General features: G+C 46.4%; 1 long non-coding RNA gene across 1 annotated transcript; it reads left to right on the forward strand.

Moving 5' to 3' along the window:
* Window positions 1–12247: 12247 nt before the first annotated feature.
* LOC309377283 lies at window positions 12248–26337 on the forward strand. The gene is made up of 3 exons (XR_014171504.1): window positions 12248–12481; window positions 22229–22486; window positions 26150–26337. It is a non-coding gene; the product is annotated as an uncharacterized lncRNA (long non-coding RNA).
* The last annotated feature ends 1657 nt before the right edge of the window (window positions 26338–27994 follow it).

A 27994-nucleotide genomic window follows, 5' to 3' on the forward strand; every position in this document is an offset into this window, starting at 1 on the left:
ACCGTGAGAGGTGCAAAGGTTTCTTTTCAGGGAGTTAATGGAGAGAGGGAGTAAATAGATCTGAAATAGACAGTGACGCTGAGCAAAGGAGAACTTGGCTTGTTGCGGATGAGACAGCCTCAGGGGTTATCCCTGAGGCATCGCGTTTTAGTCTGTTCTTCAGTACATGGACTCCTTGTCTTTTGACCCACCATATCAGATAACATGAAGAAATGAATAATTCACAAAGGGCAGGCAGTATCGCCACACACATTAGAAGTTGTGTGCAAAAACTAGCATGTTTTTGACAAGGTCATTCCAGGTTTCGTTTACAAACGTGTTTCACTTTACCCCTTTGCTCATATCAAACATGATGCTATTTCTCCAGTTTGACATTTTATTAAAAGACCCCTGGTGACACCACACAAGGGATTCTTATTATATTTTTGTCAATTGCTTTTTATGGGGCCCCCACGTGGGCAGTCATGGCCCTCCTGCGTTTTCGGCTTGGTCTTTCCAGCTTTTCTCAGACCACAAAAAGTTCAACTTCAATAAAGTTTGTTGAAGATTTGAAGAAGAGTGCAGTCTCTGCTGGTGCTGGTGGCCCATTTTTTAAAAATAATAATAATAATACTTACTTATCAAACCTTTATTAGGCATTATGCGAATAAAACCATAAAAGAGAAAATAACATATAAAGGCCTTGAAATATATATAAAAGGGCAGCAGTTGGCTACATACATATATATATATATATACATATAGAGTCAATGGTTTTCTTTGTTAACCTGCTCCTTGGAGGACTGCTACCAAAAACTCGGCTACCCCCGCCGTTACCCTTTGGTCAACGTCGGATAGATAGAGTCCCACACATTCACCTTGCTGGGGTTCCAGGAGTGGCCAAGGGTAGAGGAAGAGGAAATTAGAGAGATAGTTAAAAATTTCAAATCGGGGAAATCTCCTGGGCCAGACGGTCTACCAATAGAACTATTTAAGACCTATATAGACTGGTGGGCAGAACCCTTAGCTCAACTGTTTACTCTCATAGATAAATATGGGATCATACCTGAGATATGGTTAAGATCAATAATTATCCCAATCTTTAAAAATGGCGACCCAAAAGAACCAAGGAATTATAGACCGATAAGCCTATTATCAGTGATAGGGAAAATCTACGCCAAGCACCTCTTATCTAAACTCCTTACCTGGATGAAAAATCTAAATTTACCAGGGAAAGAACAAATAGGTTTCTCCAAAGGTTGCTCTACACTAGACCACTGTCTTATACTTATGCACTTGGTTGAAAAATACAGATTCCAAAGGCAATCTAAGATATATGCTGCTTTTGTAGATTTTCGTGGTGCATTCGACTCAATTGACCGCCCAAAGTTGTGGAGGAAACTCGCAGAATTAAAAATTGATCAGCGCTTATTGATTCTAATGCAAAATCTACACTCTTCCAATACCTGCCAAGTCAAACTTAACACCAAAGGTCACCTTTCATCAGACATCCCTAACTCGAAAGGGGTAAAACAAGGGTGTGTCCTTGCCCCCTTTCTATTTATTTCTATCAGACTTGCCAGATTACCTTCAAAAAATAGAATCACATGCCCCTAAACTTAATCAGAAACCAGTTCCTCTCTTATTATACGCAGACGATGCTGTCCTACTATCATTAACGAGCTTGGGTCTGAAACGTCTTATATCTTCACTGATCCTTTACTGCGAATGCAACAAACTCTCTATAAATTATGAGAAGACAAAAATTTTGGTCTTCTCGAATGGTTGGAAATTAGAGAAATGGAAAATAAGAGGGCAAGAAATCCAACAAGTGAAAATCTATAGGTATCTGGGAATCTTATTCCAGAGCAATTTAGGGTGGGCAACCCATCGCACAAACGCCACAAAACAGGCAAAGTGCACCTCATCAGCAGTTGCCCGTTTTTACTATCAGAAAGGTAATCAATTTATTCCTGCGGCCAATCAGATATTTCAAACAAAAGTGCAATCCCAGATATTCTATGGAATCCCGCTATGGGTCCAAGCATATAACAGTGATTTAAAAAAGATTCACTCCAGCTTTCTGAGACGTATTCTTGGACTCCCAGCTATGATCAAATATGAAACAATGTGTGCAGAATAATAATAATACTGGTCTTTTAGTAGACATTGAAACACTATTCGACATTAAAACACTGGCACAGCAGCATCTAAATGAATATCACTAATATTGAAAACAGTTAAATACATTACTTTCTCCATGGAGAAAAGAAAGGCATCACCCACAAAAGCAGCTGGAGAGGGATAAAGGCCCATTGGTGAGGCATCTAATCATAAGCCTGCATTTTTATCAAAGCTTATACATTTCAATCAAGGCTTGTATTTTAAAATGAGCTTAAAAAAAGATTTTCAAATGTTTCATGCCAGGCAAAAGACCAGCTGCTTAGAAAACCTTGGCAAGATGTTTTTCCTCCTAAGACAAGGAGCCCCCTGATTTACAGCAGAAGAATAAACAATTCTCAAAGTCGTAAAAAAAGGGAATTACAGACACTGACCTTGCAGATTGCAAAACACAATTAGGAATGGGCAAATAGTAAAATAATACCATGGGCCTCCCATTAAAATGAGCAAGATCTTCTTCCTAAGGTTGAAAGGCCAAGAGCAGTGAAAAAGGCAACTGGCTTGGCTGGAAAAATGAGAGCATTTTTGGGAAATCTTTTAAAGCTGTTTCTTAAACTGAGAGAGTTAAAGGGTAATAAATGCTGGGAAGAGCTAATGGGAGAAGCATCTAGCTGGCTGGGAAAGGAGGGGTGAAAGGAGGGGTGTAAACTAAAGAGGCTTCTTTTGAAGCTGTTTTTTTACTGAGTTCCTTTTTACTTTACAAAGGTTTAATTCTTTTAAAAGGCTACCTATGATAATGTATGAAATATATTAGCTTAAATATATTGGCTTAAATGTAATTATGCAAAGGATTTAAGAAATGCTAGATTCTTATTTCATAGAGTCACATTGCAATAGGAGACCAGAGGGGCAAATGAGCCCAGCCCCCTGCCAGACAGGAGACGCCATAGAGCACTCCTGATATATAGTTGTCAGGCCTTTTGTTTAGAAACCTTCAATGAAGGAGATCTTTCAATGTTGATGTGAACTCAAGATCCTTGACATCTGTTGAAGATAAAAATTTAAGATTAACCATTTGTTTTAGAAGGCAATAGGGCAAGGAGGGCAAGAGGTGAGCTGGTAATTAAGATTCCTTGTTGAGACACATGTAAGATATATTACTACTTATTTGTCATTTATAGATGTAACAATATATAGCTCTTTGTGTTCCATATAAGGACAGGAGGATATGGGTGTATCTATTGTGATTGGTTCTAGCAAACAACCAATAGGAATTTCAACCAGGCTGATTGGACAGAGGCAGCCACAGGAGGGGCAAAGGGGGCTGGATTAAGGGAATATAAGTGCTGGCCAGAATGGCAGGAGGCCAGGCCAGAGCTTGGTAACCATATACCACTGAGCCTCTCATTTATTTGTCTGACAAATAAATTATTATTTTAATTTCTCTATTGCTGCGTTGAATATTTCATTCCAGCTAAGCGTTAACCACAAGCAGAAGGTGCTACATTGGTGCATGCAAATTGACAGAGATAGTGGTGTCTCCATTGGTTTGTGGAAGTGGGGGGCTGCCCCCAGTGGTGACATTGGGGCAGGACTGTTGGGCAATTGCTCAGGGGCCCACTCTGCTGAGTAACCCAGTCAGGCTCCCAAGCACAGCAGAACTGGCTCAGCACATTTGCAGTTAAGTAAAGCAATGCAAATGACCTCCAAGAGAGCCCACCCAGCAAGCAAGGAGCCTTGGGGCAGCAGAGTCCTTGCTGGAGGTGGGTCTTTGCCCTTCACCAGCTTTCCTTTGTTGATGCTTGGTGTGAGCTGCACTCAAAAGAACCTGGCAGCAAAGTTTGGGAATGTGGTGGGTTTAGACCAGGGGTCAGCAACCTGCGGCTCCGGAGCCACATGTGGCTCTTTTAAACCTTTGCCGCGGCTCCGGGGCAGATACTAGCGAGGGGAGAAGGCGCATTGTGCACCCCGACACTCCCCACTGTGGCGGGCGCTGTACTGGCTGTGACGTCGCATGGGGGCGGTGCGTGCGGTAGTCACGCACCGTCCCGACGTCACCTTCCCGCCTGCCCGCTACATTGTAAGGGGCATGTACGCTGGTCACTGCATTGAAAGGGGGCATGTACGCTGGTCACTGTTTTGAAGAACACACCCACACAAAAAGGTAACTTGTTAATTTAACGTTTATTTCTACGAGGAGGAGTAATTCTGAGGGGTGAAACAAAGAAATAATAAAAAAATGTGACAAAAAAGTTATTTTTATAATGACGAGTTTTGCGGCTCCCGGTTTTTTTTTCTTCGGAAACGGGTCCAAGTGGCTCTTTTTGTCTTAAAGGTTGCAGACCCCTGGTTTAGACTGTACCTTCTCTGCTTTGCTGCGGGGCTTTCTGGTCTTCCACTTTGCACGATATATAGGGCTGATTGGTGGAAGGCTGATTAGCATGAAGGTCCTTAATTTAATTTAAGTGGGCTCTGCACTGTAGACTGTTAGCAGACTTTCTGCCTCCTAATTACGGATTGCAATCAGATTTCTTAGTTTTGGCATTATTTGCTATTATTTTAGATCATTTTGGATTGATCAGTTGGGTTGATTGGAGGCATTAATGAATTTATATTTAGTTGCTTGGCTTGTTGGCTGGTGAACTGGGGAAATGAACGGATTTTTGCTCCGCTTTCTATTTCGGCATATTTGTGATTTCATTTAAAAGCACTGCTGAGTTCATAATCATTTTGTCATTATGTATTTTCTCAATTAATGGAGATAAAATAGCAACAATGACCGCTCCCCGCTTAAAACGGGGGGCGCCCTTTGCGTGGACGCGTGCAGCCGTTAAAGGGGTTTTCTGAAGGGAGGCTTTGACCGTACGCCGAAAGGTCGTCATTGCTCTCCCCTGCGGCGGCGGCGTTACGGGGACGGCCATCTCTGCTTGAATGTATGTTCTCCAGAGCTGGCCCATTCCCCCCCCACACACACTGGATAACCCTGATGCTCCCTAGGTCCCCGGCTGGGGACTGGGGAGGGAGAACGCCCAATGCCTGAGCCAAGGTCTACCCACATTTGAAATTTAATAAATTTGTGGCCAATAGCACGTTGTCTTGAGTCGTTATTCCACATGACGGGGGACCGCGTGGGATCTGGGGACTCCGCCTGTCCACACAATTAGCATGTGGGGGGTCTGCAAAATTTTGTGAGATTAAAAAGAGGTCCGTGTACCCATCAAAGTTGGGAACCAATTTTCTAACCCCAAAAGCCCCAATGCTGTAACCTTTTCAACACAGGGAAGCTGCTCCATCCCTTTGATAATTCTGGTTGCCCTTTTCTGATCTTTTTCCAACTCTGCAATATCCTTTTTGACATGAAGCAACCGGAACTGCACACAATATTCCAAATGTGGATGTGTCACAGATTCATATCATGGCAGTCCTATTTTGAATTCCTTTCCTAATGACCCCTCGCAAGGCATCTGCCTTTTTACAGCTGCTGCTGCAGCATCATCATCATCTCAACATCTTCACTGAGCTATCAACTATGACCCGAAGATCTCATTCCTGGTCTGTCACTGCCAGCCCATGTGAAATTCAGATTCTTTTGCCATTACATGCATCACAAAACACTTATTTACACTGAATTTTAAAAGGGACGGGGTGGCACGGTGGTCTAAATCACTGAGCTTAGGGCTTGCTAATCAGAAAGTTGGTGGTTCGAATCCCCGCGACGGGGTGAGCTCCCGTTGTTCTGTCCCAGCTCCTGCCAACCTAGCAGTTTGAAAGCGTGTCAAAAGTGCAAGTAGATATATAGGTACTGCTCTGACAGGAAGGGAAACAGTGTTTCTTTGCACTGCTCTGGTTCGCCAGAAGCGGCTTAGTCCTGCTGGCCACATGACCCGGAAGCTGTACGCTGGCTCCCTCGGCCAATAAAGCGAGATGAGCGCCGCAACCCCAGAGTCGGTCACGACTGGACTTAACTGTCAGGGGTCCCTTTACCTTTTACACTGAATTTTATGGCCCATTCATTCAGGGCTAATCCAGACTTGTGCTTCTCCTATACCTAGAAAACATGGGTCTGGCACAGGTCCGAGCAAAGGTCAGTCTGGAGAAAACCCCATTCACATTTGCTCCAGTTCAGCGATAAATATAGGGTTTCCTTGGGGAAAAGCAAGGACAAGTCTGGATGAGCCCTCCATAAGGAGAGGTCACCTTGGAGCTCTTCGCAATCCCTTTTTGCTTTAATCACCCTGAACAATTTAGTATCATCAACAAGCCTGGCCACCTCACCACTCACCCCAAACCCTGCTGAGCTTCAGGGGAATCCTTTCTGACTCCCACATATAGAAAGAGTGCCTGTAATTTTTTGGCAAGGCTGAAAAATGTTTCAGAACAAACTTCTATCACTGCTGCATCCATTTCTGTTCTCATCCTGAAGCAAAGTTTTTAACCCGAGGTACTATTTCTGGGTTATCAGAGTCTGTAACCTGAAGCGTCTGTAACCTCAGGTTAAGAACTTAATTTGTTTTGGAGGGTTACAGACACTTCAGGTTACATACAAATTAAGTTCTTAACTTGAGGTACCACTGTAAATGCTGTGTATTTGCACATTTACATACATATTCCAATTTTCAAACCTTATTTCAACCACATTCTATAATTCTTGTGCGTGCATGTGTGTGGTGTGTGTGTGTGTGTGTGTGCATGCCCCTTCGTGTATCATAACAGTATGATAGCATCTCCAGCCTATGATTGCATTGACATTTAAAAATAGTGCAGGGAAGAGAATCTCTTTTATGCACAAATGGCAGTGTCTTATCACATACATGGCTTGGAAGATTAAAAGCCTTGGATTCAAAGTAGGTCCTTTAAAAAGAGCGCTTTTTAAAAAATGCTTATCATTCAAGGAAATAAAGAGATTTGCCTGGAAATGGACTTTTAATATTCATTTGATGCTCGAATATAGGTAGCATAGGAGTGTGGGTCATGTTATTTCATTTTTTAAAAAGTTGTTTTCCAGTTTTAATGCACATTAGTCCCTTCCTTATTCTGGAACTCAAAAGTTCAATAAGCTATTCTATAAGCCTGTTTTGGAGTGAGGGGGATACATTGGACCCTGAGAAAATAGGACTGATGCTCCCCGGCCTACAGCATTTTCTCCACATCCCAGAAACTCGGTCATCTCTCAGAGTTTATTCACATTTCCTCTTCTCCCCACTGTTTTCCCCATGTTAGCACTTGATTGGAGCAAATGTCAATTTGGGTTTTCTCTGGATTAACATTTGTGGGAAAATGTATTAAATTTGTTTTAATTTGTGGTTGATTCTATAAAATTTGGAAAAAATCAATAAAAACGATTTGGCAAAAAAACCCATTTGTTGTGATTTAGCGCTAAAGAGCAGGTTTTTGCTGGGAAAGGAGCGGGTCAAGTGAAAAACTGCTCGGACCCGTGCTTTCTAGGCACAGGACAAGCGGAAGTGTAGACAAGTCCTCAGCTGGGCTACTGTGGCTGTACTTCGAAAATGACCCCCAGGTCCCTTGACAGACAGCATCCCGCGAGTCCCGTCCTTCGCTGCATGAGAGATGCAGAAGAGAGACAAGAAAGGCAATGTATGTACCAGCTTGATAAAGCGTGTCCTCCAAATCATGGAGAGCCACGTGTTGCGGTGAGATCACCAAACTGCCTTCTTGTTTGGATGACCTCCGCACCTCATTGGTTGCCTCTTTGTTACTGGGGGAAATTTTCTGTCGGTTGGGGTTTGATTGGCAACTAAGGGGCTATTTAAGGGGCTGCATGAGGCGAAGTACTTTCTCTTTCACATCGTGCAACGGATCTCCCTCCCTCCCTATAATTTAAGGTTGTGTTTTTGACCTTGCTATGCCTGTCTAGGGGTCGTCTGTTTTTGGAGCAGGGGCCCGGTAGGAATTTTGCCACTCGGCTGATTGGCTGGTGCCATTTGGTTTTTTGCCTACCGTGTAGCAAATCGTCACAACTTTGTAAGGTTGGCGGTTAGGCATTGGTTCATTCTTTGGTGGAGGGGATTATGGATTGGCTGTGCCTGCCCCTCATTTTTGTTGCTGCTGCTAGGAAATTCTGTTAAAGGAATCCAGGGGGCCGATTTTCTCTGTCTGAGCCCCTCTCAGGCCATGCCAGAGTTCCTGGGAGCATCTGGGAGTGAACTAAAAGGCGGAAATCCGCCTCTGTGCTCCCCAGTATGTTTTCCCTTACTGACCTCTGGAGGTTCTAGTTGTCAGTCCTGTTCCTGCTGGTGCAGGTTCATGCCTAAGCAACCACTCACATGCTGTAATCAATAAAGTTGTGGCCAAATTAACGCCAACAAATCTTAAACAAATATACTGTGTCCTGTGTGATTTATTTTGGAGGGGGTTTGGGGGTCTTCACACGCAACGCCCAACATGATGGGAAAAATATAATAAATAGGTTGCTGTCCTTTAATGGCCTTCCAAAATCTGCCACCTGAGACTGGCTGCCTCAGCCTGCCTAATAGTAAGGGCAGTTCTGCATGGGGATTGTGTTTAGCTAGGGGTACTGAGAACTGTCAGCTTTCAGTGTAAAACCTAGCACTCCCTTGGAAGGATGACAACGATTCATTTAAATTTGTGGTGTAGACTAGAATTTCTCAAACCAGGTCCAGGGTCCATCAGTGGGACTTGGACCACTTTCAGGGGGTTCCCAGTGCCATGGTCTGCCCATTGCCTCCTCACTTTTCTGCCCCCTCTTCCCCACAGCTGTGCCAGAGTCATTTGGAGGGGGCAATGCCAGCACCAGGAACTCCTTGTAAGTTGTGTAAAGTTGTAGTAGAAGTCAGAGAAGTTTGGATCGGTGAGGAAGGTATCCACCCTCTGAGGGGAAGGAACCAGAGCATAAAAAGTGGTAGTTGTTGTTGTTGTTGTTGTCGTCGTCATCCATAAATAAGCATAACCAGAAGCCTTCCTCTTGGGAATATTGGAACCAGAGATTCCTAAGGAAAAAAGAAGAATATTCTTAAACACTGCAACAGCAGCGAGAGTACTGGTCGCCAAGAAATGGAAAGGTGAAATGATACCACCAAAAGAGGAGTGGCAGGAGAAACTGTTTGAATATCTTGAATTAGCAAAAATGACTGAGACAATTAGGAGACAGCCAACCCAAAGGTATAAAAAAGAATGGGGAATTGATAAAGAATATTCAATTAAACTTTGTCCACAAGTGAAAATCTGGACATGCTTTGACTAAACTCCGCAATCTGTAAGTTAGATAAAGAATACATGAGATAAAACAAAGAAAGAAATGAAGATAAGGAATACTGAAGCAGTGATAATAAAAAGGGGGAGGGGGGAATGAGGAAGTTGGAAGTCATATGGAGAAATTAAGTAATTGTGAATTAAGAAAAATATTTTAAAAATACAAGTCTTCTTTAGGAATTTAAGGATTTATACATATTTGTTTATCTGGTAATCTGTTGTTTCCTTTGTACTTTATTTGGAAGGTATACGGTAATTTTTACCATGTAAGAAAATCAATAAAAAGCAGATATGTAAGGAGGGTATCAATAAATAAGCACAGACTAGAAAAGAAGGGAAGAAGTCTGAAGAGATAGTCAGTAGAGCACAAGACTCTGAATCTCAGGCTGGTGGGCTGGAGCCCCTCTTGGGCAAAGGATTCCTGCATTCCAGGAGGCTGGACTATCGATGACCCTCTTGGTCCCCTCCAACATGGCGATTCGATGACTCTAAGAGAGTAAACATACAAGGACCTGGGAGACAGATGAAAGAAAGTGACGGTGAGCGTGAAAGGAAAATGGGAGAAAAAATTACTGGAGATGAGAAAAATACTTTTGAAAGGCATGTGAGGATAGGAAGGGGGAAATATATATATTTAAATTCCCTTCTCCCCTTCTGAGTTTCTGGACCAGCAGCTTCTGACTAAAATGAAGAGGCTGTCACAATACTTCCAGAGTGAATGTCAGTAGCTGGCTTGAGGAAAGCTGAGCTAGGGAAGGCTGTGGCAAATAATCAAGCAATTTCCAGAGATCAATTGAATATCAATAGAAAAAAGTGTCAGCAACTGCCAGCAAGTCTGCCTCCATCTGCCCCTGTTTTGTGACTGGTTTGGCACCGGCACCTTCTGTGACTGGGGGGCCTGTGACTTTCAGCCATCCCACGTGGGCCCTGGGGGCGGAAGGTTTGAGATGCCATATTCAGCAGCATTTATCAAAGCCCTTCTTCAAACGGTGGAAAGGAAGACTAAATAGGAACTGTAACGCTGGGAAGGGTAAACACATGAAGATGAAAAAGATTCCTTAAATGCATTGTCTCCTGTTACCAATTACAGGGTTGAATTTTGTCTGTTTTGTTTCGCTATTGCATTGTGGACATTAAATAAATAAACATTTGAAAGACAATATACCCTGAAGAAGAAGCCAGTCCCAGCAGAAGCCTCTGATAATCTTTGCCACTCTCATGATCCCTGAGCAAAACCTGTGTATCAGATACAGAATTCTAAGGATTTCATGACTCTTATATGGATTTTTGATGAGACAATAACAATTTAAAAGAAATGAAGCCTTGCTATGAAATCACACTCAATAGATTTATTAAGTAACCACATATCCTCCAACATTTCTCCAATGAAAATAAAGTAAAGGTAAAGGGACCCCTGACCATTAGGTCCAGTCGTGACCGACTCTGGGGTTGCGCGCTCATCTCGCTTTATTGGCCGAGGGAGCCGGCGTACAGCTTCCAGGTCATGTGACCAGCATGACTAAGCCGCTTCTGGCGAACCAGAGCAGCGCACAGAAACACTGTTTACCTTCCCACCAGAGCGGTACCTATTTATCTACTTGCATTTTGATGTGCTTTCGAACTGCTAGGCTGGCAGGAGCTGGGGCCGAGCAAGAGGAGCTCACCCCGTCGCAGGGATTCGTACCGCCGACCTTCTGATTGGCAAGTCCTAGGCTCTGTGGTTTAGACCACAGTGCCATCCTGAAAAATAGGGACATCCTATTCCATAATGATTATGATGATGATGATACTCTAAAGAAAAGCAGGACCTTCTGGGATCAAATCGAAAAATGAGACGGCTTCTGTAAATTTGGGATGTCCCTGGAAAATAGGGAGACTTGGAGGGTCTGTAACCATAAAAGGCAGAATAGGGACTCAGATGCTATTAAGTGTTCCTCATGCCTTCTTTCTGCAAAGCAAGAGAATTTTCTTATAGGTCAGCACTGAATGTCTGTGTATGGTAGAACAATGATTTTTCTAATTTAGCTTTCTTGGCATGCACTGTATGTGGGATTGAATGGAGATGTACAGCCCCCACGCACGCACAGAGCACATACCAGATCAATACTTCAATTTTACAGAATGATTTTTTCCCCACAACAGTATCACATAATCTGCTTTGTGCCTCCCTCTTCCGCCCCATCAAATCTGTAACTTTTTTTAAGCCGCTTTGAAATCAAATAGTCATTTCTTTCTCCCCTTAGATGCAGCAATCATTTTCCAGGTGTTGCACATTACAGCTGGCATGGTTCAATATGGATGGCGTGTGGCAAATGGCAAAAGAAGTCCTCCACACTTTGTTGTTCTTCTCTGACATTTCCTGGCCAGCTCTCCAAAGAAATCCCGCAGTTTTTCTTATCTTGGAGTCTGAACCTCCGGTCAGGCCGCAGGGAGAACAAGCTTCAGGAATAAAACTACACAGAACTCCTAATTATTTTTCATACTAGTGAAAGGCCCAGCAAGTTTCCCTAGCTAGCAGGAGAAGGAGGTTTGGATCAGGCCTATTTTTCAAAGCAGAGTCCAGCCATTTCCAACCTGAACACTGTCCCCAGGCCCTGAAGAGTGTGGGATGTGGAACACATAGCAGTCAAAATAAAAAAATTCCTTCCAGTAGCACCTTAGAGATCAACTATGGTAAGTTTGTTATTGGTATGAGCTTTCGTGTGCAGTTGATCTCTAAGGTGCTACTGGAAGGAATGTTTTTATTTTGTTTCGACTACGGCAGACCAACACGGCTACCTATCTGTAACTAGAACATAGCAGTCAAGTACAACATTCCTAGAGTAGACATGCTAGGGGATGCTTTGTACCAGCCAGGAGAAAACTTCCTGTTTCCTCCTGAGCTGGGACAGACTTCCTCTGCATGTGACTAGAGGTGGGCGTGGTCTAATCTGGCCCTCTCTCTGCCCAGGGAACAAGAGCAGGACAGGGAACAAACCGCTCTCTCTTTCTCTTTCGGCTCTTCTCCATTTTGTTTTTCTATGTGTGAGGAGAAGTGACTGCTTGTTCGCAGTCACTTAGGAACAAACTCCCTTATGGGATAGTTCCACATGTGTATATACTTTTGTAACCTCAGTCTGCCTTCAGGGATCCAACTGTGAACTGAATGAATGTGAGTAAACTACTTTTATATTGACTTTTGTCAGGGTTTCTGGGAGAGAGGAGGAGATGACAGAGGAGACGGAGAGCGAGTGGGAGGAGGGGCAGAAGGATGAGGAAGAAGATGACGGAATTCTGAGGGAATCCACGAGTCTGAGCAGCGAGTCAGAGGATTCTCAAAAGGGGGTTACCTTAATCAAGCAAAAGGGAGGAGAAGGGAGAAGCGGAGAGGAGCCCAGTGGAAGACAGACGCAGCAAGAGGCGTCTCAGCCGGAACGGAGAAAAGGGGGTGGAGTCGTCAGCCTCTCGGAGGGAGCAGGATTAGGAGAGAACAGAGAAAGGGGGTTGGAGCAAGGTGTTCAGCCGGAAAGGGTGGAGAGCAGAACAAGGGGTGGTGTAGCGGTCGAAAGAAAGGTCAGCAGCAACGTACGCGCGCCAAGTTCAAACGTAGAGGCGCGCGGAAGTGGAGAGAGCTCAGGGGAGGAGCCCGGCCCTAAAGCCAGAAGGAGGGGGGAAGAGGCGGCAGAGGATTCAGCCTCAGGCGAGTCACGGAGAGAGGGAACCCAGGGGGGCAGGAAGACCCTGCGGAAAAGAAAGGAGAGGAAGAGGTGGTCTAGAGCCAGGCTATTAAGTTGGTGTGGAAGAGGGGAGGAGTCAGAGGGGACTTCAGCGGTCTAACGTGACAGACGTACGGCCACGATGCTGAACTGTACGAGAAACAGAAATCTTCAATAAACTTTTCCTGTAAATAAACTGCAACGGAGTGAGGTCTCTCGTGAGCTGGGACCCGTCCTGGGTGGCCGTGACAGTAAGTCCCCTCTCAGAAAGCAAAAAATTTTTTTTTGCGAAGCTCACGAACGGGAGCAGCCATGAGCGCTGAGGAGCAGCTGGTTGCACTGCGGGATCAGGTTACCGCTCTCACGTCGGCAGTCATTGCTTCGCAGAAGAAGAATGACGACTTGGAGAAGACGTGCCAGGATTTGCAGGCAAGGTGGGAACACGCGGACAGGGCGGGGGCCCCAGGTTCCAGAGCGGAGGGCATTGCGCTTGGACGGAGGGGGGGTGCCCTGGTTCCGCATTTTAATGGCAACTTGCAAGACTATCCCAATTTCAGAGCGGACGTCGTATATGCACTGCATTTACTCCGTCACGATTTTAAAGATGAGGAGGAGAAAGTGGGGTTCATTGTTTCGCACTTGCATGGGGAGGCCAGGGCTTGGCTACGCAATCTGTGGCGCGAAGATGGACCGGCCCGTCGCAATTCAACTGCGTTCATCAAAGCGATGGATTCTTGTTTTCAATCCTCTGTGGATGTGGACATTGCGCGCCGTCAAATGCACGGGCTGAGGCAGGGGAAAGCGACTGTGCGCCAATACCACTCTAAATTTTTTGCATTGCTCACCGCCTTAGATTGGCCAAAGGACAGTAAGCCGGTCAGAGATCTTTTTTGGGAGGGATTGAGCCCCCCCATCAAGGATGAGATCGCTAGGGGGGACAGACCCCAGACCCTAGAAGACGTGGTGCAACGGGCTTTAGCTATTGGAATTCGACATGAGGGACGTCCGTGGCACGAGGAGGACGGGTCCCAAGCGCGTGCGCAAGCGAGGACTCTCCCTTTTGTGCACAGGGATTTCAGCCGTGCGCACCCCTCGCCAATGGGGAAGGACAGCGAGGAGCCAATGGAGATTGGTGGTGCTAGGGCTCAGAAGCCATCCCAGTGCCCTGTCCCTGGTGCAGCCAAAGCGAAGCCTCCTAGAGGAACCAGGAAGTGTTACATCTGTGACAGTGCGCACCATATGGCGAAAGAGTGCCCCCAGAGGCTCCAGAAGCACACTGCAGCACTGGCAACTGTAACAGCAGAGGTGCAACCAGGGGAGCAGCTTCAGGGAAACGACAGTGCCTGGCTGGAAGCAGAGCTACTGGGGCTCAGCCAGGCGGATCTGTAGACAAGCCCCCAGCATCACTGCAGAGCGTGGACCCTTTGCCTCCCAGACCGGCAGTTCTGCTCACAGCAACACTCCAGTTGCCTGATGGGAGACTCCTCGAGGTTCCAATAACGATCGATTCGGGAAGCAACGCCGACTTCGTGGGACTGCAGTTCGTTAAGCAGCACAACATGGCGCTCCTGCCTGCAACGACGCCTCTAAACGTGGTCACGGTAGACGGCAGGAAGTTGCTGGGGGGGCAAGTGGTGCAGCAAACCCCTCCCATGATGATGCAGATTGGCAACCATCGAGAACTTATTAGTTTCAATGTCACCCACTTATCGGACACACCCATCGTGTTAGGCATGAGTTGGCTGGAGAGGCACAGTCCCGCGGTTGCGTGGTACCAGCGGCAGATCACCTTTTGTTCATCGTATTGTGCTCAGCATTGCTTTCAGACCGATCAGGGAGGAGAAGCCGAGCAGCAGTTGCATCTGGGTATGGTGCAAACAGTGCCTCACAAGTACCAGGACTTCTTGGAGGTTTTCTGTGAGAAGGAAGCTGACAAGTTGCCGCCTCACAGACCTTATGACTGCGCGATTGATTTAGTGCCAGGGGCGCAACTGCCTGCTGCCAAGCTGTACTCCATGTCGGAAGACGAGATGCAAGAGCTTCGGGAGTTCATAGACCATAACCTCAAGCGAGGTTTCATCCAGGAATCTAAAGCAGCGGGTGGCAGCCCTGTGTTCTTTGTGAAGAAGAAAAACACGCCCCAAAAAAGGCTTATAGTGGATTACAGGTTCATAAACAGCTTGACTAAGCCCAAAGCTTTCCCCATGCCCAAGATTGACGACCTTTTAGCGACCGTCAGGAGGGGCAAGATTTTCACCAAGCTGGACCTACGTGGAGCTTACAATCTCATCCGCATCCGGAAAGGAGATGAGTGGAAGACCGCCATGTTCACCCCTCTGGGCACATACGAATACAGAGTCATGCCTTTCGGTCTCCAAAATGGCAGCCACGTTTTTCAAGCATTTATGCACCACGTGCTAGCAGGTCTCCTCTACAAGAAGTGTGTCTGCTTTCTCGACGATATCCTGATTTTCTCGGAATCGTCGGAGGATCACGATAAGGACGTGAGGGAGGTCCTGCAGAGGCTGAAGGACCACAGGCTGTACGCCAAGTTGGAAAAATGCCAGTTTGATGTCAGAGAGGTTGATTTCCTTGGCTACAAGTTGTCCGACGAGGGACTGGCCATGGACAGGGCTAAGGTTCAAGCGCTATTGGACTGGAAAAGCCCTCGAAATCGGAAAGAGGTCCAGAGGTTCATCGGCTTTGCCAATTTTTACCGCAAGTTTATTAAAGGTTTTGCGAACGCGACGGCGGCTATCACTGACACCCTCAGTTCCAAGAAGAAGAAGTTCGTCTGGACCGAACAAGCGGAGCGGTCCTTCCGGACGCTTAAAGGTCTTTTCGCCTCCGAAGAGCAGCTGCTCCACGTGAATCCCGGCAGACCCATGCGGGTAGAGACCGATGCGTCAGACAGAGCGGTTGGGGCCGTTCTTTTGCAAGAGGATTCGCAAGGCAACTGGAGACCGGGTGCGTTCTACTCCCGGAAGCTCAGCAAGACGGAGCGCAATTATACCATATGGAACAGGGAGTTGTTGGCCATTCATGCAGCTTTCAAAGCGTGGCGACACTTCTTAATAGGAGCCAAGCACACGGTGCAAGTCCGCACGGATCACAAGAACTTAGAGTATTGGCGGACGGCTAAGTTACAGACCCAGCGACACATGCGCTGGGCGGAGTTCTTTGCGGATTTCGACTTCAAAATAGAATACATCCCAGGAGACTCCAATGTTATTGCAGACGCGCTGTCCCGAAAGCCGCAATACTTGGAGGAAGCAGCTTCAATCGCAGCAAAGCACATTTTCGCACCGCAGGCGTGGACGTGCGCTACCATCGCAGTCGACCTGGACGCGGTGCGACGCGCGTTGCAAAGGGATCAGTTTGCACAGTCCAAGATGGAGGAGCTACGCGGAGGGTCGCGAGACAACGATGAGTTCCAATTGCAAGATGGACTTTTGACTCGTAAGGGTGCCCTTTACGTGCCCACCGACGATCTTCGAGCCAAGGTTCTGCAACAATTGCATGACGCCCCTAGTGCAGGCCATTTCGGCAAAGAGAAGACGATGGAGTTGGTGGCTAGAGACTTTTGGTGGCCCCAGATGAGAGGAGAGGTGGCGGACTACGTCGCCAGGTGTGATATCTGCCAGAGGTCCAAACCAGTGCACCAGAAGCAGGCGGGATTGCTAGAACCGCTGGAGACACCGCAGCAACCGTGGGAGAGGGTAGCGTTGGACTTTGTTACGGACCTGCCCAGCTCCAGAGGTAAGACGGCGGTGTTAGTGGTGGTGGACTTGTTCACCAAGATGGCGCATTTCATCCCTTGTGCCAAGGTGGCGACGGCAGAACAGACCGCAAAGCTCTTCATCGATCACGTCTTCAGAGTGCATGGACTTCCGCAGTCCGTCTTGTCCGACAGGGGGCGCCAGTTTGTTTCCACTTTCTGGCGAAAGCTTCTGGGCATCTTGCACGTCAAAATCAACCTGACATCGGCGAGACATCCACAAACCAACGGTCAAGCGGAGAGGGTCAACGCGATCATGCAGCAGTACCTGCGGTGCTACGCCAACCAGCGACCTGCGGCGTGGGTGGACTATCTGCCGATGGCTGAATTCGCCTACAACAACACGAAACACGCATCCACCGGGGTGACGCCTTTCTTCGCGAACAATGGCCGTCATCCCAGAACCTTCCCGAGATTTGCGGCACCAGGAGGGGGGGGGCCTCAAGATGCCGACCAGTTTGCAGCGGAGTTGCAAGAGGTGCACGAGGAGCTGCGGAGACATTTGGAGCTGGCAAAACAGGCGTATAAGGTGCAGGCCGATAAGCACAGGAGGGCGGGAGAGGACATCCAGATTGGGGACTGGGTGTGGTTAGCAGCCCACGCGATGCCGGCCAGGTCATTGGCCAAGAAGAAGTTAGGACACAGGCAGCTAGGGCCATATCAAGTTGAGGCTAAGATCAATCCGGTGGCTTTTCGTCTAGCCCTTCCGGAGGGTTCCAGGGTGCACCCGGTCTTTCATAGGTCGGTGCTCACTCCCTACAAAACCCCACACAGGTTTCAAGAGTCAGGGGCACTCCCAGAGCCACGTAGGAGGGCGCCTGAGGGGGGGGAATCGCCAAGACCAGAACCTCTTAACGAGGTCACAGAGATACTGGACTCGAGATGGGGGGAGGAGGGAGTTGAATATTTTCTAGCCAGGGAAGGCACTCCGGCCTCTGCCAATAGCTGGGTGCCGGGTTACGCGTTGGACGAACCCCTGTTGAAGGAGGAGTTCCATGCACTTTTTCCGCACAAGCCCATGCCCGAGGAGTATTTTGATGATTGGCTTTTCACGCCCACTTTGTCAGACAGCACGTTCGAGGGTTTCTCCTCACCCGAGGGCCATACGCCCGAAACAAGCCCGACCAGGGATCCGAGACTGGGGGGGGAGGAGACAGGCCCTTGTTGGTGGGTGGATCAGCCAAGGGAGGCATGGAGTCAGAGATGGATGGTAGGTCCTTGGCAGGCAGCGCCAGGAGAAGCAGTGATGGAGGAAGAGACTGTGAGGTCTGTGGGTGGGGAACCCGAGTTCGAACACACATATACGGAGATGACAGAGGAGAACGTTGAAGTGGACAACTTGTATCCTGAACCGACCCCGGAAGAACCACGTTTTCCTCAACCTGCACCCGGCGAGCGGGAGGGGGGAAGGGGGGGCTTCGAGGGGGGGATGGATGTCAGGGTTTCTGGGAGAGAGGAGGAGATGACAGAGGAGACGGAGAGCGAGTGGGAGGAGGGGCAGAAGGATGAGGAAGAAGATGACGGAATTCTGAGGGAATCCACGAGTCTGAGCAGCGAGTCAGAGGATTCTCAAAAGGGGGTTACCTTAATCAAGCAAAAGGGAGGAGAAGGGAGAAGCGGAGAGGAGCCCAGTGGAAGACAGACGCAGCAAGAGGCGTCTCAGCCGGAACGGAGAAAAGGGGGTGGAGTCGTCAGCCTCTCGGAGGGAGCAGGATTAGGAGAGAACAGAGAAAGGGGGTTGGAGCAAGGTGTTCAGCCGGAAAGGGTGGAGAGCAGAACAAGGGGTGGTGTAGCGGTCGAAAGAAAGGTCAGCAGCAACGTACGCGCGCCAAGTTCAAACGTAGAGGCGCGCGGAAGTGGAGAGAGCTCAGGGGAGGAGCCCGGCCCTAAAGCCAGAAGGAGGGGGGAAGAGGCGGCAGAGGATTCAGCCTCAGGCGAGTCACGGAGAGAGGGAACCCAGGGGGGCAGGAAGACCCTGCGGAAAAGAAAGGAGAGGAAGAGGTGGTCTAGAGCCAGGCTATTAAGTTGGTGTGGAAGAGGGGAGGAGTCAGAGGGGACTTCAGCGGTCTAACGTGACAGACGTACGGCCACGATGCTGAACTGTACGAGAAACAGAAATCTTCAATAAACTTTTCCTGTAAATAAACTGCAACGGAGTGAGGTCTCTCGTGAGCTGGGACCCGTCCTGGGTGGCCGTGACAACTTTAATAAGATTGTCGTGTTTATTCTTTTTAAGAGGGACAAGAAGGGATCTTACCAGGAATCCTATATTTAGAGGCTAAAACTAGCCTGCAACAAGCAAACCGCTGTGCCTTTAAAAGGGAATGTTTAGACTCTGCTTAGATATAGAACTTGCTAACGCAAGTTAGGAAGAATATTATTTAACGATATATCCTCTCCTGCCTCCCTGAGGAGGAGGTGAGGAATATTTTCCTTCCCCCTGTTCCCCAAACCCAGGGGAAGGTGTCTTTCCTACTCCAAATGTGACTCCCAGATTTTGAGGTGGAAATGCTGGAAACAGAGATTACCGTCTGAGCTGTGCATCAGTGCAGTTGGGACTCAGTCCGTTGCTGCTGTGGGGTTTGGGGAGGAAGCAATACATGGTTTGAACACAACCTTCCTTTATTGAAACATAACTAGGCTGAAGGGAAAGCTGCCGACAGCAGCTAGAACTGGAAGAGAACTAACAGAGCCCAATCCGACCAGAAAGCACTAATTTAAGCCAATGGTTTACACTAAACCCCTCCCACGTAGGTTACAGGTTCTTTCATCCAAGGAGGGAATACTCTCATAATGCTGTCTCTGCAGTTCACTGGCATGAGCTGCCATCCCTGGCGGCTGAATTTCTGCAGCAACTGGCAAATATTATCATTGGTTTCTTCACTGTGCTGTTCTAATGAGGTAAAGGTAAAGGACCCCTGGATGGTTCTGTCCAGTCAAAGGCGACTATGGGGTTGTGGTGTTCATCTCGCTTTCAGGCCGAGGGAGCCGGCGTTTGTCCACAGACAGCTTTCTGGGTCATGTGACCGGCAGGACTAAACTGCTTCTGGTGCAAGGAAGGGAACACTGTGATGGAAACCAGAGCACACGGAAGTGCCATTAACTTTCCCGCTGAAATGGTACCGGTTCATCTACTTGCACTGCATGCTTTCGAACTGCTAGGTTGGCAGGAGCAGGGACCGAGCAACAGGAGCTCACCCCGTCGCGGGGATTCAAACCGCCAACCTTCTGATCGGCAAGCCCAAGAGGCTCAGTGGTTTAGACCACAGTGCCACCCGCACCTGATGACTCCTCAGGTAGTGCAGCAGGAAAAGCAACTACTGGTTGCTCTAGTCTAAAGGATGTTTCTGCTGGTGTCACTTTGAGAGGAACCGCACTCCAGTCAGGAAGGATGTGAACAAACTGATTTTTTTTTCAGAATTACTATACAAGTAGCTCACAACTTATGCACATTTAACTTGCATGCAATCAGCTTTACGTGCTTGGCAAAAATAAAATAAAATTTAAAAGGGGGCAGAAAGGGGGTGGACGTCCAGGTAATAAGACTGGGAGACTGTGAGCTGAGAGTCACCTGTCTTTTAAGAGAGGCTTAAAAAACAGGGCTCCACAATTCAAGCCCTCCTTCTGAACTGCTGCAGAAGCCCATCCTTCTCTTTTCTCAGAGTAACATATAAAGACTAGCCAATGGCAACTCTGGAGCTGGCCCTGGGAGCAGCCAGCATTAGCTTTCTCGAAACTTCCTCTTATTCAGGAATTGGGAGGGGGGGTTAACGTGCGAAGCAATATGATTGCCTTAACTGCTTCTGACATCCATAAAATCTAATGCAGTATAAAGTCATTTGATCTGAATTATCAGATTATAGAGAATGCTTCTCTAATGTGATGCCACAGATGAGGTAAAGAATAATAAACCCATCCATTAATTCCCTCTGTCACCACTTAACAACTCCCACTCCCAGGCGGCGCTGCCTTAACACTGTCAATATATGCTGCTAGATTTGCCGTGCATTCTTCACTCACTAGAAACAAACAAACAAAACCATAACTCTGTAGCTTGAAAATACATAGACATGCACTGCAGAAAATAAAATGTTTCAAAACAAAAATTTAAAGGGAAGACAGGCATAATGGAATGCCCTCCCATCAGATGTCAGGGAGATAAATAACTACAACTTTTAGGCAGCCCTATATAGGGACGTTTTTAAGGCTTGATGCTTTATAATGATTTTATATCTGTTGGAAACCACCTAGAGTGGCTGGGGCAACCCAGTCAGATTGACAGGGGAAAATAAATTATTATTACTGTTATTATTCTGTAAAGATAGCATGATAGCACAGTTGTTCCACTGTACATATTTGCAGTTTTTTAAAAAATACATGTACTGTTTTTCACCATGAGCTCTGAGGACCAACAATACTGTAGGCTTTTAGCAAGGTTCAGTTTTCATTTGGGTGTTTGTAGAGCAGAAGTGGTGGGCCTCAAAATTAATGACCTCATGTTGCCCAAGCACTCTTGCCCCATAATAATGAAGTTTTTATTGGTGCCAACTTTAATTTTTTTTTAACAACCTGACCACTGGGGGGAGGATGGTGCCGAAAGGCTTGCTTCTGCACCCAGGTCTAGAGCAATTCTTCTGAAACTTTCTGCTTGATGGAATTGTTTTGGGAATGATTCATCTCCTTGGCAACACACCAGACCAGAGCATGTCATTACCGAGGAGGCAGGTTTAGTCATTTTTTGAGGACTATCCCTGCTTTAGTCGTTTTTTGAGGACTATCCCTGGGTGGCGCTGTGGGTAAAACCTCAGTGCCTAGGACTTGCCGATCGTATGGTCAGCGATTCGAATCCCCGTGGCGGGGTGAGCTCCCGTCTTTTGGTCCCAGCTCCTGCCCACCTAGCAGTTCGAAATCACTCTTCAGTGCAAGTAGATAAATAGGGACCGCTTTCTAGCGGGAAGGTAAACGGCGTTTCCGTGTGCGGCGCTGGTGCTGGCTCGCCACTGCAAATGTTCCAAGGTGCTTTACATACTCAGTTCAAAAGGGACACTAGCCAGGTCTCTTGAGTCTCATCGCTACTCCATATGAACTCAGAACAGGAGCTAGAACTCACTAACTTTTCAAGGATCTTTCAGGGAAGCCAGTTGGCCATTAGCTGATTTTGATGGGGGTTGAATAACTTTTTACAAATTCAAGGATCCTCAGAATTCCCTGGAGAGCTCCTCATTGCGTAAACCACACCATTTGTCCAGAAGTGAGCTTGAAAACCCTGGTATGGAGAATAAAATGGGTACTAAGAAATCAGAATGCAGAAGTTGGCCACACCTGGTTTAGGGGAGTTGACCAAAAAACCTGGCAGCCCCATTCCTCTTTCGTTTTCTATGCCTCTGTGAACTTTATGGCAGATGTTTCTTTTCTGCCGTTTCAGAAGTGTTTGTTAGCAGTGTCAGCTCTTCACATGGAAGCAAACTGGAAAAAACCAGCAGGAAGTTCTGCACAGCTACCCCAGGACTGAAAGGCAGGTTCCACCTCTAGGTGTGAGTGGTGAGCAGAGAAGAAACCCTTCAGTTTTCATGCTGTGACAGGAACTAGCACAGAAAACCTTCAACAGATATGTAGTCTGCAGCTAACAGACACCAACGGAGAATTAAGCAACTAATTAGTGGCTATATTGTGAAAAATCTAGGTATGCAAGGTTGTTCTTCCCTTTTCATTTCTTGATCCAAAGCTGTCAGGTGGTAATAATAAACGCTCCTATTCTGAGACAGTTCACTCCTTTGGTTTTCTAAGCCAAAGAGGCTGCAACTTTTCTCCCACACCCCAAAATTTTTATGGTGCCAGAGTTTTTTCATCTTCTCTCGACGGCTACACTCAGCAGGACTGGGCTAATTATTTTCTTCCCACTGTCTGTACAAATCTCTCCTTTTTTTTATTGTCAGCATGCTGATGGTCCAGATCAGAGATTTAACTTTGTAATGGGCTCTGAAAACCCTCTCACAGGCATGTCTCACAGCTTGGGAAATGTCAGCAAAATTTATACCCCCAAAGGTGGTCTAGAGGCCTGATCTTAAATAAAGTAAAGTAAAATGGACAGTAAATAAGGAACTGAGGTAGCTCTGAATATTGGAGTCACTGGAAGGGCTTCTTGTTCTGATATCAGTGCAGGAAGCAGGGAATCCAAGTTAGATTCCACTTTCTGCATGGATTTGAAGACTGAATTTCTACTTTCTTCAAGCTCAGCCTTCTTTCATTCCTTGCTCTTGAGTTCTCATTACCATAATAAAATTGTAGCCAATGTCTCTCTCAATACACAAAGCTTTTGTGTACTTAGGGTAATTAGACCATGACACTGATACCAAGAACTATGTAGTTCTGCGTACACCTACATACTGCAACCAACACACTAACCCAGTTTGGAAAGCTCTGAGCTAGGCTTTAGAAGAGAACACGCCCAAGAGGGCAGTGGGCTTTGCTCTGCAGCAAAAGCAGCCCTACTTTTCAGCTACAGACTCAACACCAGTTAGCTAGTATTAATGGCCTAGTAATCTTCTGTGCACATCTCCTTTAAAGAGTTGGCCATAGTAAGAGGGCTACTTTTTGAAACCAAATGCAAATACATCAGTAACACCAGTTTTGAACAGATTGCCTGAGGTGTCTCTGATTCACAGTAGAGAGAAAAATACTCCAATACCAAGTCACAAAAAGCAAAACTTGGGGTTTTTTTGCGAGTGTGCACACTTTATTTGAAATATTTATTTTTGTGCACTTTTTTGTCCAACAGCCTATCTCTTAAGGGTGGGAAATTATTTCCGAAGAAGCATCTTTTGATTGGTTAAGTTTCAAATGAAAACAATCCATGAGGAGAGGCAGTTTTGGGAGCATCAGGAAGATTAAAGCAGAAGGCTAAGAAATATCTACGTCCTAATGCTTTGCACTAATGGGATCATTAATGTTACCACTTTGGTTTACTACCTTAAAATGATTTTATCTCTATGAGATGTGACACTGCTGTCAGACATAGAGCAGCTTCCTGTAATTGGATACATATGAAAGCATCAAGAGCAGAACTAATCCAGCTCATGGTTCTGCTCTGGCAAAAAAGAAAAATAATCCTTTTGATATCTGATTTTTAAAAATGGCTTTGGGCCATTTTGGAAGGAATAAACAAATGCAGAAAAGAGCTGAAATGATAAACATTTATTTGTTGTTGTAATTCTTTTTCATTTTTACCACCGCTAAGGGCACACCCTCAGTCTCAGAAAAGCACAGATTAGTTGCCCAGTACAGTGGTACCTCGGGTTAAGTACTTAATTCGTTCTGGAGGTCTGTTCTTAACCTGAAACTGTTCTTAATCTGAAGTACCACTTTAGCTAATGGGGCCTCCTGCTGCTGCTGCGCCGCCAGAGCACAATTTCTGTTCTCATCCTGAAGCAAAGTTCTTAACCTGGAGCACTATTTCTGGGTTAGCGGAGTCTGTAACCTGAAGCATATGTAACCTGAGGTACCAGTGTAACATACTTCTTATACTAAAGAGTTGTCCTCAGAATCAGAGCAATTGTTTTTTTTCAATACAAATGTGAGGGTTACTGAGCCTCCTCTACCTTTCCTGGCCTGTGTAAGCTAAGCATAGAACCATAGAACCATAGTTTTGGAAAGGACCTTGGGGGTCATCATTCAACCTCTGATTAAACCCCCCCCCCCAATGAATGAGAGTCCGTCACCTTCCAATGGAGTCCCATTCCACTGTGAAATAGCTTTTACCACCAGAAAGTACTGACCGATATTTAGTCAGAATCTCCTTTCTTGTAACTTGAAGCCATTGATTTGGGTCCTCCCCTCCCGAGCAGGATTAAAAAAAAAAAGCTTGCTCCATCTTCTATGTGACAGCCCTTCAGGTATTTGAAGGTGTCTATCATGTCGCCTCTTTTCCAGGCTAAACTTACCCAACTCCCTCAGCCGTTCCTCATATGGCTTGGTTTACACACCCTTGAGCAGGGGTAGGCAAACTAAGACCTGGGGACCGGATCTGGCCCAATCGCCTTCTCAATCCAGCCCACAGACGGTCCGGGAATCAGCATGTTTTTACTTGAGTAGAATGTGTCCTTTTATTTAAAATGCATCTCTGGGTTATTTGTGGGGCATAGGAATTTGTTCATTCCCCCCCCCCCCCAAAAAATATAGTCCAGCCCACCACATAGTTTGAGGGACGGTGGATCGGCCCCCTGCTGAAAAAGTTTGCTGACCCCTTCCCTTGAGCATCTTTGTTGCCTTCTCTGTACATGTTCCAGCTTGTCAATATCCTTTTTAAATTGGGGTGCCCAGAACTGGACACAGGACTCAAGGTGAGTTTTGACCAAGGCAGAATAGAGCAGCACTATTCCTTCCCTTGATCTGGCTACTATACATCTGTTGATGCAGCCTAGAATAGCATTAGCTCTCTTCTTCCTCTTCTTCTTCTTCTTCTTCTTCTTCTTTTTGCTACTACATCCCACTGTTGACTCACATGAAGCTTGTGGTCCACCCAGACCCCTAGATGCTTTTCCAGTATACTACAGGCAAGCCAGGTGTCCCCCGTCTTATATTTGTGCTGCTGGTTCTTCCTGCCTAAGTGTAGAACCTTACATTTGTCCCTACTGAAATCCATTTTGTTACTTTGGGCCCAGTTCTCCAATCTGGAATCCTGATTCTGTCTTCTGTGGCATTGGCTACCCCTCCCAGTTTGGTGTCATCTGCAAATTAGATGAGCAGCCCCTCGATTCTTTCAAATGCTCAGGAAATGGTGGGAAACAGTGGGCAAATATGCTATAGATCAGGGGTGGCTTCCAGACGTTGTTGGGCTCCAACTCTCACCATCCTTGATTAATGGCCACTCTGACAGAGACTGACCTTGGGGGCCACAGATTAGCCACTCCTGCTGTAGATCTGTGGCCTGAGTCCATCCACCTGTGACTAATCCCTTACTCTCCAGTGATGTTACAACTCCCCACTACCTGGGAAGCGTGTTAGTTCCCCTAGAGCAGGAAGGAATAAGTTTAATGTGCAGCATATGTTGTAGTCTGGTGGCAGGGGGGAATCAACAGTCCCCTTTACAAAACAAAATCAGTGACTCTAATGAGCTTGGGATGAGGCTGATCTCTCTCTGCATGTTTCTGTTTGCTTTGCTTTCTCTAAGAGGGATTACAGGATCACATCTGACCATGCAATGTATAAACTGCAATTTTCGAAAAAGAGGAATTCATGGAAATTAATTTCTCATCTGAGGATGCTGAGTGTAGACAATAGCAATTGCAGAGTACTGATTGCAAACATTATCTCTTCTGTCTTGATTTTCCTTGTTCTCCCCCCACAGCCTTCAATCAACATGACTGAATAGAAACCTCAGTGTTCAGTATCACAAGACATGAACTGGCACTTAGTCAACAATGCCTTGTGTTCTGTCAGCAGGCTTCATGCCTGGTTCTCATATTACCTTCTCTTTCTGCATCAATATGTATGATGATTAGCAGTAAAATAACAATTCATCATGATTCTCTCCTCTTTTTGAACCCCTGCTGTGGATTTACATTTTTGTTGTGTGGGTAATTTTGTCACCTGAGCTTAGTTTTGTAAAATTTAAATGCACAAAATGCTAAGAATCTGGTCATTTCTTAGCATGGCAAGATCTGTAAGGCAAGGTCAGCTTACCATCTCCTGTGGCAGGTTTTAGATACCATTAAGAGCAGAAGGGACAAAGGAATCTCGTCCACTGTTTTGCTCTTGTGCAGCTCATTTCAAATTGGCTTCCCCAGGAGAGCTTCATGATAGCTTGCACGCCATGTTAATTAGTGAGAGGAACATGCAATGCAGATGGATTGATTGATTTTGCCTTGCATTGTTTTTAGTTGATAATGCCAAAAGACAGACCGGCCAGGCTGACCACTGATATCAATAGGAATCCCCCCCTTGAGGTTTGGAGGGGTGGTTTTCATCAGAACAACGGCATGGGAGGATTGTATTCTGCTGAAGTCCTGATTCTGGATAGGTTATCAATTAGCTCTGGCAGCTGTCTGGAATTTGAAAAAGATATGTGTGATGATAAATCACGTGTTTAATGGCACATATCATTTGGCCCTTGAATAGCTGGAAGTGGTATAAAACTGAAGTATTTTTGTTGCTAGGTTGGGCCCTGGCAGTGAGAATAAAAGGTAAAGGGACCCCTGACCATTAGGTCCAGTCGTGACTGACTCTGGGGTTGCGGCGCTCATCTCACTTTATTGGCCAAGGGAGCTGGTGTACAGCTTCTGGGTCATGTGGCCAGCATGACTAAGCCGCTTTTGGCGAACCAGAGCAGCGCACAGAAATGCCGTTTACCTTCCCGCCAGAGTGGTACCTATTTATCTACTTTGACTTTGGCGTGCTTTCGAACTGCTAGGTTGGCAGGAGCAGGGACCAACCAACGGGAGCTCACTTTGTTGCGGTGATTCGAACTGCCAACCTTCCGATCGGCAAGCCCTAGGCTCTGTGGTTTAACCCACAGCACCACCCATGTCCCAGTGAGAACATATTGTACTTAAATGGATTATAGAGGATCTGTGCAATTAGTTTTGGATTTTGCGTGATCCCAAAGAGAACCAAGGAATTACAAGCCAGTTACACTAACATCTACTTGGTGGCAAAGCAATATTAAAGGTTTATTAAGAGGTTGGGTGGCCATCTGCCTTGAATCCTTTAGTTGAGATTCCTGCATTGCAGGGGGCTGGACTAGATGACCCTCAGGGTCCCTTCCAACTCGACCATTTTACGATTCTATAATTCTAAGCCTTGCTCTGCCTCACCAGACTTTTGGAATTGACTGTGTCAACAAGTGGAGATAGGGGTGAATCAGTGCGTATTATATACTGGGGCTTCCAAAAGGTTTGGGGCAAGGGCTGTCACCAAGATCTCCTGAGTGAGTGTCTAGGATAAAAGGACAAGCCCTCTCATGAATTAGTCCTGGTTAAACAGCAAGGAGCAGAAAGTAAGATTAAGAGGACTTTTTTCTCAAGTGAGGAGGAGTATGCACAGCTGTTCATTAAAAGCAACCACAACCACAGTAAAAGATTTGGTCGTGATGCCTATGAATAAATTTTCCTTGTGCTGATGACCCATTTCTGTCAGTAATAAATTTGTTGGAAAGAATATAAGCAAAAGGTTAACTTTGCCTGTGTGAAGGGGA

The sequence above is a fragment of the Podarcis melisellensis genome (genome assembly GCF_964234715.1).
Source record: "Podarcis melisellensis genome assembly, chromosome: 9".
NCBI classification, from domain to species: domain Eukaryota; kingdom Metazoa; phylum Chordata; class Lepidosauria; order Squamata; family Lacertidae; genus Podarcis; species Podarcis melisellensis.